The sequence below is a fragment of the Pipistrellus kuhlii genome, unplaced genomic scaffold (assembly GCF_014108245.1).
Source record: "Pipistrellus kuhlii isolate mPipKuh1 unplaced genomic scaffold, mPipKuh1.p scaffold_m20_p_2, whole genome shotgun sequence".
Classification (NCBI taxonomy): Eukaryota; Metazoa; Chordata; class Mammalia; order Chiroptera; family Vespertilionidae; genus Pipistrellus; species Pipistrellus kuhlii.
The window spans coordinates 45,326,702-45,339,917 of NW_023425515.1; the positions used below are offsets into that span (position 1 = coordinate 45,326,702).

General features: G+C 44.4%; 1 protein-coding gene across 11 annotated transcripts in view; it reads right to left on the reverse strand.

Annotated features, from left to right (window-relative positions):
• The window catches only part of ATP13A3 (ATPase 13A3), an 89,111-nt gene extending 77,874 nt beyond the window's left edge, over positions 1–11,237 (reverse strand). For all 11 annotated transcript variants that reach the window (XR_006742071.1, XR_006742072.1, XR_006742074.1 and 8 more), the window contains exons 1-2: positions 11,087–11,237; positions 10,279–10,322 (exon numbers count right to left, since the gene is read on the reverse strand). The gene's annotated coding sequence lies outside the window, so the exon portion shown is untranslated. The remainder of the gene's footprint in view (positions 1–10,278; positions 10,323–11,086) is intronic.
• Positions 11,238–13,216: the final 1,979 nt, after the last annotated feature.

Here is a 13,216-nt window from a genome sequence, read left to right on the forward strand (position 1 = left end):
ATTGAGAAAACCAAAATGTTGACCAAGTATCCTAATATTATAAAATAAATCTGTAAATAATCAATTAGCATTCTAGCAAGAATCACCACTTGTGATTTCATAGAAAGTCATTTGTTAGAATGTCACTGTCTTCATGTATCAAATACTGTGCTAAATGCTGGAGATTATACAGATTACATTTCTAGCCTCAAGGAGCCAATTCTAAAACACAAGTCAGGCAAGTGAGCAAACATACTAGTATATCACACAAAATGGATGAGTGCTGCAATAAAGTAGGTATCATGGGAGGATGAAAGAGGACAGAAAAGACTGGAGAACGTGAAGGTGTGAAAGACATCAAGCAAAAAAGCAGCCAATAGAGGGAAAATAAAAGAGGGGTGTGGCCTCTGGGGAAAGCCCAGAAATGGAGCTTAAAAAAAAAAAAAAAAAAAAAAAAGATTATGCTAAGAGAAATAAAGTCAGAGAAAGACAAATACCATATGCTCTCACTTATATGTGGAATATAATGAACAATATAAAGTGATGAATAAAATAGAAACAGAGGCATGGATACGTAGAACAGACTGACATCTGTCAGAGGGGAAAGGGCTTGGGAGAGTGGATGAAAGAATTTATTATTAACCAAGAATATCCTATCTAATAAAAGTAATATGCAAATTAACCATCACCCTGCTCCACAGCCACGCCCACCAGCCAATCAGAGTGAGTATGCAAATAAACCCAACCAAGATGGCTACAGCCACGGAGAGCAGAAGGCAGGCATTTCCCCCGGCAACGGAAGAAGCCACGCTTTCTGCCTGCCCTAGCGAGCCTAGGCCTCCACTCAAGGCTACAAAGTTTCTATTATAGAAGGTAAACAAATGCAAACAGAAACGACCGACACCGCAGGAGCACGCAAGAGGCTTGGCTCTGCTCCAGGCTACAAAGTTTCAATTGTAGAAAGTAAATATATCCCAGATACCAGGGCCTCCACTTGGGCTGCTGGGAGGTGTGGCCAGCCTGCAAACCACCACAAGCCCCTCACTCAGGCTGCCCCAAGCCCCAAGGGAACCCCCACCCTGATCTGGGACACCCTTCAAGACAAACCAGCTGGCCCCCACCAGGCCTCAATCCTATCTAATAAATATGCAGATTGACCATCACTCCAACACACAAGATGGCTGCCCCCATATGGTGAAAGATCCTCCCCCCATGTGCCATGTGGACACAAGATGGGCAGCAGGTGAGGGCAGTTGAGAGGGACCAGGCCTGCAAGGGAGGGCAGTTGAAGGTGATCAACCCTGAAGGGGAGGGCAGTTAGGGGTGACCAGGCCGGCAGAGGAGGGAAGCTGGGGGCAAACAGGCTGGCAGGGGAGCAGTTAGACATCAATCAGACTGGCACAAGAGTGGTTAGAAAGTGATCAGGCTGGCAGGCAGAAGTAGTTAGCGGCAATCAGAAAGGCAGGCAGGCAAGCAGTTGGGAGCCAGCAGTCCTGGATTGTGAGAGGGATGTCTGACTGCCCGTTTAGGCCCGATCCCGGGCAGTCGGACACCCAGATTGGAAAGGGTGCAGGCTGTGCTGAGGGACAACCCCCCAACCCCCGTGCACAAATTTCGCACACCCAGCCTCTAGTATATACATAACACATAGACTCAGACAGTGTGATGAGAGCCAGAGGGAAAGGGGGTGAGAGTAGGTGGAGATGGGCAAAGGGGCCCCGAGGGGTAAATTGGAATGGAAAGACTTTGATTGGAGTGGTGGACACATAATGCAGTGTATAGATGATGTTTTACTAAGTTGTACACTTGAAACCCATGTGCTTTTGTGAATCAATGTCACTCCAATAAATTCAATTAAAAAGTAAATAAATAAGAAATAAAATAAAATAGCCCGGCCAGTGTGGCAGCTGATGGATGTTTCTCGCTCATTAATGTTTCTAACTCTCTATTCCTCTCCCTTCCTCTCTGTAAAAAAAAAATCAATAAAATATTTTTTTAAAAGAAAAAAAATACAAGGAAAAAGAATTTTTAAAGAGAAACTTTAGGAAATTATGGACAAAAGTTAATCAACCTAATAAAAGAGTAACATGCTAATTGACCGTGCCTTCACAACACCCACCAGCCAATCAGGAATACACAAATTAACCCAACAAAGATGGCGGGTTAACCTGAATATGTGGGCGCTGAGCGGTGGGGGGTGTGGGACAATGCGTTATCTCCATGGCAACGACACAGGCATCCTGTACCACCCCAGCCGCTCAGAGCCTCTGGGAAGCGTGGGAAGGCTGTAAGGCGGCTTCAAATTGCAACAGAAAGGGGGCTCCGGCCAGAGTGAAGGCGGTGCCAGCAGCTAGACAAAGGAAGGCCCATTCTTGCATGAGCCTCTAGTTATAAATAAGATTTAAAAACCGATGCCTTAAGAAGCTCAAGCATACTCTAGAGATGAATAAAAATCTTGTATCTATGAAGAACCAGTAACCCATGTTTGAAAGAAATCAATAACAGTCCTGGCAAGTGTTGCTAAGTGGTAAGAGCATCAGTATGCACATCAAAGGGTTGTGGGTTCAATTCCTGGTCAAGGGCAAGTATGTCGGTCTGGCTCATGGGGGAGGCAACTAAGCAATGCATCTCTCTCCCTCCCTCCCTCCTTCCCTTCCTTCCACTTTCTCTAAAAAGTAATGGAGTGCAAAAAATCTTCTAGTAAGAGGGAGGAAAGGAGGGACGGAGGGAGGGAAGAGGGAGGGAAGAGGAAAGCAAATTAACACCAAGACCACAGAAGTAAATATTTCAATTCTTCTTTTTAAAGAAAAGATTAATTTCACTAATCAGTATTAATGAAAATAAGGTACATATAGTTCTACTGAATACATACAATTAAAAAAATGCTTTTTAATTTTATAATGTGGTCAGGAAGAGATAACAGACAACAGTAACTCATAGAAGGGGGGGGAATGTAACACAGATACACACACAACACAAAACACAAAACACACAAAAAATGTACACCAGAGATACATGAGATTAACATTTAAAATTTTTCAGGATGCTGTTAAAACAATGCAAAATCATGGTATTTTTGCTATGAAAAGCCTGAATAAAACACCATGTCATTATTGCCTGCTATTTCACTAAAAAAGCGATCCCTGCCCTGGCCAGTTTGGCTGAACGGTTGGAGCGTCAGCCCATGGACTGAAAGGTCTCCGTCAATTCGATGGGGCACATACCTCAGCTGCAGGCTCCATCCCCAGCCGCTGGCTGGGATCCATGTGTCAGCCTCTCTCTCACATCAATATTTCTCTGTCTCTCCCCCTCCCTTCCACTCTCTCTGAAAATCAATGGAAAAAATATCCTCAGGTAAGGAGTAACAACAAAACAAAACAAACCAAAAAATCAATCCTCACATACCCTCCTCTCTTTCACACACACACACAACTTTTGAATATGTTAAATATCTACTCTCTTCTCTCTCTTTCCCCCCCCCCCTCTCTCTCTCTCTCTCTCTCTAATGTATGTCCAGCCTGTCTTGCCTAGTCCTGATCAGCTGCACCCCAACAAGCTAACCTACCAATTGGAGCATCTGGCCCTGGTGATCAGTGCGTGTCATAGCTATTGGTTGAACAGTTGAGCATTTTTACCATCATTACTTTGAACTCTCATTCAGATAAATTTCTTATCTCTGCTTCATTTATCTCTTCTTCTAGAGTTGTGGTCAGCAAACTGCAGCTCTGTTGACTAAGGAGTTTGCTGACCACTGTTCTGGAGAATGCTCTAGTTCTTTCATTTGAGGGTTGTTTCTTTGTCTCATTATGGCTTTCTGTTTGGGTTTGTGAGTACGTATTATACCTCTCAATATCTAGTGCAGAGCAGTGTTATCAGGTTTATCAGTTAATAATGCGGATTTTTTTCAATAGGTGAAATTACATATATGTTGATATATTAGTATATGCGATTTCATATATATGCTATTTTGTTGTATTAACAAAACTTCATATGTCAAATTTTCTGAAGGTGTTAACATCAGAGATATCTTTACCCTTAAAAATGTCGAATTGCATGCCCAAAAAAAGGGCATTTGTGGAAAGTTTTAATTCATTACTTTATTTTGAAGAAAAGTGCTGCTGAAAGTTATCGTATACTTTGGGAAGCTTATGGTGAACATGCTCCATCTCAATATACTTGTGAACGCTGGTTTAAGCGCTTTAAATTGATGATTTTGATGTGAAAGACAAAAAACTTCCAGGTCAACCAAAAAAGGTTGAAGATCAACAATGATAATCATTATTGGACAAAGATGCATGTCAAATTCGAAAGTAACCTGCAGAAAGATTAAACATTGCTCAACAAACAATTTCCGATCATTTAAAGCAATGGGAAAGATTTTAAAGGAAGAAAAATAAGTGCCACATCAACTGAACGAAAGACAAATGAAAAACCAAAAAGTCATCAGTAAAATGTTGCTTCAACATCATGAAAGTCTTTTGGACATCGAATTGTGACTGGTGATAAAAAGTGGATTTCTGTTGAGAATCTCAAATGCACAAAACCATGGTTTGATCCAGGTCAACTATCAACATCGACTGCAAGGCCAAATCAATTTGGAAAGAAGACAATGTTCTGCTTTTGGTGGGATCAGGACAGTGTGGTGTGTATTATGAGGTTCTAAAACCAGGTGAAACCATTAAAACTGATTGCTACCAACAAAAAATAATCAATTTGAGTCATGCTTTGATGGTAAAACAACCAGAATGGGCCAGAAGACATGGCAGAGTAATTTTGCTTCATGATAACACACCATCACACACTTCAAAACCAGTTAAAGACATGTTAAAAGATCTTGCTTGGGAAGTATTAACCAACCCACTGTATTCACCAGACCTTGTTCCTTTCAGATTACTACTTGATCTGATTGATGGCAAATGAGCTTTCTGAGGAGCACTTCAAAATGTATGAAGAAGTAGAAAATTGGATCTAAATGGTTTGCCTCAAAACAAGAAAAGTTCTATTGGGACGGTATCCACAAATTACATGAAAGATGGGGGAAATGTGTAGCTAGCAATGGGCATCACTTTGAATAAAGCATTTTTGATGTTCCTCTTGAAAGTATAGTGTTTTCTTTGATTACAAGATCCAAATTATTAACTGGTACAACTGGTAAAGACTGTTTCTGACTAATCAGATCAAACAAAGACTCAAAGCCTCCAGAAACCACCCCAGCCTACAGACAGATAGGATTCTGACCTGAATTGCCCCCCAGGCAATCGGTCCTGGGGTGTGATGAGTTTTTTGCTTGTTTTTTTCAACAGGGTGGGGAAGTTGCTTCTCCTTGGATTGAAATAATGCTCCAGAGAATGGCAGTTTTACACCTTACTTTATACATTATAATTAAAAGAAAAGACATGCCAAAACCGGTTTGGCTCAGTGGATAGAGCATCAGCCTGCAGACTGAGGGGGTCCCAGGTTCAATTCTGGTCAAGGGCATGTACATTTGTTGTGGGTATATCCCCGGTAGGGGATGTACAGGAGGCAGCTCATCGATGTTTCTATGTTTCTCCCTCTTCCTCTCTGTAAAAAATCAATAAAATATATTAATTTAAAAAAAAAGTTGGTTCTCAGTTGGAACACACACACACACACACACACACACACACACTGAGTTTTGAGACATGCCATTACTAGAGCACAAAATAAGGCAAGGGTGAAAAGAATAATACCCAACTAAGAGGAAACTTCTAACCCCAGATACTTTAGTAGCATTCACTCACCTCTCCAGATATCAGTTACTACCTTTTCTGTAAAAAGGGACTAGTCTATGACCTATCTATGAAAATTCAGCACTATTGTTTTCCAACCCCATACCTCTTTTTTTTTCATATATTTTATTGATTTTTTACAGAGAGGAAGAGAGAGGGATAGAGTTAGAAACATTGATGAGAGAGAATCATCGATCAGCTGCCTCTTGCACACCCCTTACTGGGGATGTGCCCGCAACCAAGGTACATTCCCTTGACCGGAATCGAACCTGGGACCTTTCAGTCCGCAGGCCAACGCTCTATCCACTGAGCCAAACCGGTTTTAGCCCAACCCCATACCTCTTTATTTCACAATTACTTTGTGAAAAATTAAATAAAATAGGAGCCAATTAATCTAACTTGCTATCATTGAGGTAGAACTGTTTTTCATATAACACAACAGTTATAATTATTTTTACTTAAAATTTCTGAGAAAGATTCTACAGACATCAGCAAGTTCCATATTATGTAATCAGAAGTTCTACTTTACACTGTTAACTCACTTTACCCAGAAATTTAATTCCTTATCTAACTAGTATCTGAGTGTCAATAGATCACTTAAAAGCAAGATCCATAGGGAATAAGTGAGAGTCAACAAAAGAGGGAAATTTTGATTAAGAAATTATAACTCAATCTATCCCATCTCACACATATAAACAGACTTCAAACATAGGGTGCTTCTTACATAGTTCATACTACCAATAGTATGAGTGACCTTTGGTGATAGGAAGAGACAAAAGATACAGTTTCACCCGTACCTTGAAAGGAACATGCTTCACAGGAGTTGTTTCCATAGGTTTAATATGGCCTTTTTCCTTGGGGAGACAGCTGTGATACATAAGTCTTTTTTTTAATTTGGCAGTCTTAAAGTTTGCTATTTGAGTTAATGTTTTACCATCTCAGACTAAGGAAAGGCCCCAATATGAGCCTCTGGGTCAAAGATGTTACTAGATCTGGTGTTGGGATAGTTCTCTCCGGGAACTGTTCTATGGAAACTTCACCAATCCCTATCCTCAACTTTCCTCATTCTCAGACATCTGATTATTTGAACAGCTCTCTCTTTCTTTCATTCCATTTTTCCCCCTTCTTTCTGACTACCCTAATTTTTAACTCACTATTATAACAAGGATCATTTTGTCCAGTTACCATTTTTCTTGACACTTCACATTACATCTATTTTAATCTTACTAATACAAATGTTTCTAAATCATAACTTTTATAATTACTTATTACCATTAACTTCAGAACATTCCACCCTATAAATACCAGCAGTTTTTCTCCATGTTAAATATGCCCAGCACCTTTTACTTTTTTTACCTAAATCTCAAAAAATGCACCCCAATTCTGATCCTCCCTTATTTCTTTACTCTCAAAATATGAAGATCAACAAAAGTCAATTAAGACTCTGATAATTATTTCCTTGCCTCTTGTATGTTTCCTCTGCACAAGTCAGGTTAATTCATTAGAACATGATTTTTTGATGACTAAAGATTTACTCTCTCAGTATGCCAGTTAGTTTCATTTCAAACAGACAAACTATGTTCTAAAACCAAAACTAAATCCTACCAGCCATCTCTTTTTGTCCATTGCTTTTCAGAGAAGAGAAGAAGGGAGAGGGAGGGAGAGGGAGGAGAGGGAGAGAGAGGGAGAGAGAGGGAGAGAGAGGAGGGAGAGGGAGGAGAGGAGGGAGAGAGAGAGAGAGAGAGAGAGAGAGAGAGAGAGAGAGAGAGAGAGAGAGAGAGAGAGAGAGAGAGACTGACTTGTTGCCTCCTGCACAAGCCCTGACCAAGGGGCAGGGAAGTGAACATGCAACCCAGGTATGTACCTTTAACCAGGGAAGAATCAAACCCAGAACCCTTCCGTGTGGTCCAGGGGGATACTCTAATCACTAAACCACACTAGTCAGAGCCCATCAGCTATCTCTTTTCTGGGTTTAACCAGAGGAGCTAACTGGCACATACAGAATATGTTCGAACCCGTCGAACAAACATTCTAATGATGTATCACGCAGACATCAGACACTGTATATCCTCTTTTAGCTTACCACTGTGAATTGTTCTAAAATTTTTATGTGTTGTTTTTAATAATTGGCAAGTTGCCAACTCCAATTTATGGTCCCTTTACAAAGTCTCCCACTTAGTACTTTATAGTTAGTTTAGGTTATCAATTATACCCATGAACAGAAACCAGCTTTAGATAAACCAAGCAATCAAGATAATTTTAAAATTCTATTTGTCTTCCAAGATTTTAGAAATTACAATCACCTTGTCATTTCCAGCTTAAAGTTCTTATTTCCACCATTACCCAGACCGCTGGGAGAAAAACACAGAATAAAGACCAACTTGCACAGGATGCCCCCATATCTGACCATAGCCCATCTCCTATGACTGCTATAAATATTAGGAATAAAGTATATTCACATTTAAGACCTTATACTCACAGTGGTTGCAAAATCAGCATAGTATACAAGCACAGCTTTATTAAATAAATGGAATGGAGTGAAAGAACTACTATATATTATGTGACAGGAAGAGTGTTACTTTCTTTACATTATGTCCTCAGCTAATCCTCAAAACTCTCTGAGGTATTAAGTATTATTTGTTAGCTAAAAAAAAAAAAAAGAAAGAAATAGGCCCTAACTGGTTTGGCTCAGTGGGTAGAGCGTTGGCCTGTGGACTGAAAGGTCTCAGGTTCGATTCCAGTACTACCTTGGTTGTGGGCACATCCCCAGTGGAAGGTGTGCAGGAGGCAGCTGGCCGATGTTTCTCTCTCATTGATGTTTCTGACTCTCTATCCTGCTCCCTTCCTCTCTGTAAAAAAATCAATAAAATATATTTTTAAATAAATAAATAAATAAATAGAGTAAGAAAAACAGAGAAGTTAAGCAACTTATAAAGTATAAGGGATTTTGAAGACAGCCAGAATCCTAGCTCTCTGTTACTGTAGGTGACCAAGGGTTTCTAGTACTAGGTTTACCAGGTTAACTGTATGTGACTCTGGGCAATCTAACATCTCTGAACATCAGTTTCCTCTTCTGTAAATGGGGTTGAAGTGAGACACTTCATGTCAAGTGTATATTTCAAAACATAGAATACAGTAAGCTTACTCAATAACTGGTAGCACTGGTCAAAGTCAAACAACTACTAGCTAAGAAAGTCAGAAATAAAACTCAGGTCTGATTCCCAAGTCCATGCTTTCTCTACTACAAAATGCCATAGCTGACAACACACACTTATTATCCACATAAGAATTCTTTCTTGAAATATGACATAGATGGGAAACTAAATGAGATAGCTATTAATGGCTAACTAAACCAACGGAAGTATTTTAGCTTAATATCTAATAAGCCAGAACCAAGTAGAAAACTCATCAGAAGATACTGTTTAGACATTCAGGCTTTGCTGTATCTACTATAAAATTATCTTCTTCTATGGAAACTTATCAAACCAACTAGAGGCCTGATGCACAAAATTCATGCTAGGGGCTCAAACCCTGCTGCCTTGGCAGCTGCTTAGGCACAGTGGCTTAGTCCAGAAGGTCGTCTGGTCTAATTAGCATATTATGCTTTTCTTATTTTACATTGTAAATTAAATTTTTAATTACCAGAGATATCCTAAATAAGTCTTCCTGGTTTTCCTGGACAAAGAAATCAGCCCTCCTACTACATTTTTAAACACTGCATCAAATTGGAAACTCTCAACTTTATTTTCAGAATAAACTACTATTTAATATTGTTATTTATTTATAACTGTACTACTTATAAATTGAGACAACCAAACAGTATCATCACTTTTCCTACTCAATTCCTGGACCCAAAACAAGCTTTGTTGCTGTAACAATGTTTAAAAAATATCACTTAACAATCTAATGGGGGGGAGGGGAAGAATCTAATGGCAGATAATGCAAAACCAAGGATAGTAGCAAAAGTAAATTTCCGTAACTATTATTAATAGGCTTACTATTTCAACCAACTGAGCCACACTGGCCAGGCTTACTATTTCAACAACTTCCAGGAACAGATCTACCTTTAAAAAGGGCTGCTAAACCAGAATGGGATGCCCCCATACATTTATTTTGGCAACTGTAGCCTATTCAGCCAGGCAACAAGCCTCTTGAGAAAAGAATGCCACTTACATTCCTGCGAAACATGTGCCTTGGTAAAGAGTCTAACCAAAGGTAGAACATTTTTATTGTGTAATCACCCTTCAAAGGACCATCGTTTCAGAAAACCTTCACTTTAGCAACAAAGCTTTTAGAAAATAGTGTTCCTTTTGCAATAATATTTAACGTTTCTGCATTTCAAAACTCCAACTTCTGACTCATAGCTCTAAAATAGTCATTACATACACAAATGTTCTACTCGTTTAGTTCAGAACCATGTGTAGGAAACACTGGTTTCTGTTTCTGGGTTTACGACTCCATACCCATTCATTTTGCGCTAATATAACCACTAAATATAGCTCTAAGACACTGGTGATTGGAAGTAGTTAATTACGTGAGTAATTCATACCTCCTATGTCCAGACACCAAGAGTCAAAGATGTTTCTGTCAGATCTATGGGAAGAGGAAACAATAAACACCTGTCACAAAAGCTTTACAAACTGGGCAGCCACTGTCAATTCCCAGACCGATGCATTGGCCAGCACCTCCCACCTCCCCACCACCACCACCCAAAAAAGAGGTTGAGAACCTAATTTATGAACCTAATGGGGAAAAGGAAAAGTATTGGTTGGAAAGGGCCCTGGTTTTTCTAGTCCTCGCTGGGAAAATCAAAGTGAGAGGCCTTAGGCAAGTCAAAAGTCATTTTTTCCTATCGGGGCCTCGCTCGGATCTAGAAAAAGCCAGTGATTAACGTGGAGCTTTACTGCTCGTCCGCGGCTAAGGGCGAACTCCAGATCCCTGTCGTCAGCATCCGCAGGAACCCATCGAGAGCCCTGCCGATGCCCCTACCTGCGGCCGGACCTTCTTCAAGGGCTGCAGCCCCGTCCCAGCCCCGAGCGCCAGCGCAGACCCGCCCGCCCGGGCAGCGCGTCCACACCAGGCCTCCCCGCCACAACGTGGATTCCTCCTCCTCGCCTCACCTGTCCCGGACCGACATTACGCGGTCTCAGCGATCGATCCCTTCCCGGCTCCACACACACCTTCCCCGACAAGTGATGGCCAATGTTGGCCCGAGGAGGCTCCCCGGGTACCCACCATCCCCGACAATACCATTCGCCTCCTCCAACCTCCCCCATCCCCGCCATCCCTCCTCCGCTCCAAGCCCCGCTCGCCCAGCCCGCCCTCCGGCGCCAAAGAGAAAGCCCAGGGCCACTCACCGGCCGCCGCAGCGCCGTCTCCTCCGCGGCCTCCCGGCTGGAGCAGCCCAGTGGCCGCCGGGGGCCGTGCCCGGGGCCGGGGACCGGGGCCGCGCGGCCCGCCGCTGTCGCCGCCGCCGCACCGCCTCGCCTCAGCCCAGCCCCATCGCCCTGGGCCGGCGCCGGCGGCCGCGGGTCGCTCGGGCTCGAGACGCCGCAGCCACCGCCGCCGCCGCCGCCGCCGCCACGCGCTGCGGCTCGGGATGAGGGGAGGGAGGGAGGGAGGCGCCGCGGCGGGGCCCGGACCGAGCCGGCTCAGGGACGTCTTCCACGCTGTTCTCCTCGGCGCCCGGGGCGGCGGCGGCGTGCAGCCGGGACTGAGCGAGAACAAGGGACGGTGGCAGGGGCAGGCGGGCAGGGGAGGGGGGCGGTCAGCTCTGGAAAACGGCCTCGCGCCGCCGGCGACGTAGCGATCCCCCCTCCCCTCGGCGGCGGCGCGCGGATCACGCTGCGGGGAAGCCGGCGGGCGGGCGGGCGGGGGAGAGCGCGCGGCGAGCTCGGGACTCCCGCGCCGGAAGTGAGGTCACGTGGTCGCCTCAACCCCGCGCCGAGGGCGGAGGGGCGCCGAGGGGACGACGGGAGGGGCGGGGCCAACTGCGCTGGGCGGGGCTTCATAGCAGGCCCCGCCCACCCCTCGCCTTTTTAGAGCCCCCCCACGAGGGCAAGGAAAAGCGCGTAGAGCTGGGAGTTGGGGGGGTGTTATTAATAAAGGATGGATTTGGGGGGGGGGAGGGGACTGGAGTTGGGGGCGAGAGGAGGTGGAATTTGCCTCCTGGTGCAAAGAGAAGGTCATAGTCCAACTCCTTGTTCTATGAACAGGGAAACTGAGGCCCAGGGAGGGGCCTAACTTGACGTCCCCGGAGCCAAGGTCACGGAGGAAGCATGTGCTGCAATTGATGGAGGGGAAACCAGATCCTAGCTCCCCACCCAGGTATCTTTCATTCCTTAACAGCACCCCATACCCTCCAGAAACAAACAAAACAAAACCAAAAAAAAAACTACTCTAATTCGCATGTGGCATGTGACAACCAGCTGGGCACGCCCTGCCTGCCTGGGGCGTAGGACTGGGAGGCGAACCAAGTGAAAGCTCCCACGCGCCCACTAAACCGTCTCCGGCGGGAAGGACTTTCTTCCGACAGCGCTAGACGGGTATTAAATACTTCCCTCCGCAGGAGATTTATCTCCTGGCAGGGCCCCGGCCGGATATACAAATCTCGAGGTTGGTTTTCTCAGAGGCCCTTGTGCGACGCGAGCGCCTGCTCAGCCACCGGCTGCCCCCATCTTTCTGTTCTGAATCTACCTCGCCCACACCCTGGATGCAGGTTAACAGTGTTATTGTTATTCCACCTTGCGGTTAAATGATTCTTAGCTGCTTTAGCATAAGAAAGGGAATGGACCCATGGAGAAGCCACTAGGCCACCCACCTGGAACATTTTCCAGGAGGCAGGGAGCATTCAGGTTCTGATTCACACACAGCACGCATAAGGTCTGCCACGCCTGATCCGGGACACATGGGGATTCCTTACCTGGGGCAGCACGCCACCCCCAGAATCCAACAGCACAGATATCACCACACCAGGAGTCAGGGGGGGAAAGCTGCTCCTGGCTCCCTGGATTGTGTAGAACTGAACAGTGTTCTTGCACAAGGCCTGGTAGCATGGACAGAGAGCACTATAGGCTGGGATAGATCCACATCTCTCTTCCCAACACCAGGTCTCAGTCTCACCGTTTGTTTGTTTCAAATCTCACAGGTGTTCAGATGATTGAATGAGATAAAGATGTGAAAGTGTTGGGCAAACTGGAAGAAGTTGAGCCTTAAGCCAACTCCTCTACCTCTCCTGGCTCTTTGACTCCTGGCTGTTCCCCCTCAGCCTATAAACAAGCTCAAATCTCTCCCATCCCAAACACAAAACGATCAAGCCAACCCTCCCATCGAAATGCCTCTTCCAGTTAACTTCCAAGTGTTTCTCTCATTCTTACAGACCTCTGAACCAGTGGTCTACCCTGGCTGTCCCCATTTCCTCATTTCTCAGCACTTGTGTCGATCTGACCTCCTCTCAGTAAATAAGGCCTCTTCCTCCTTTGGTGGCA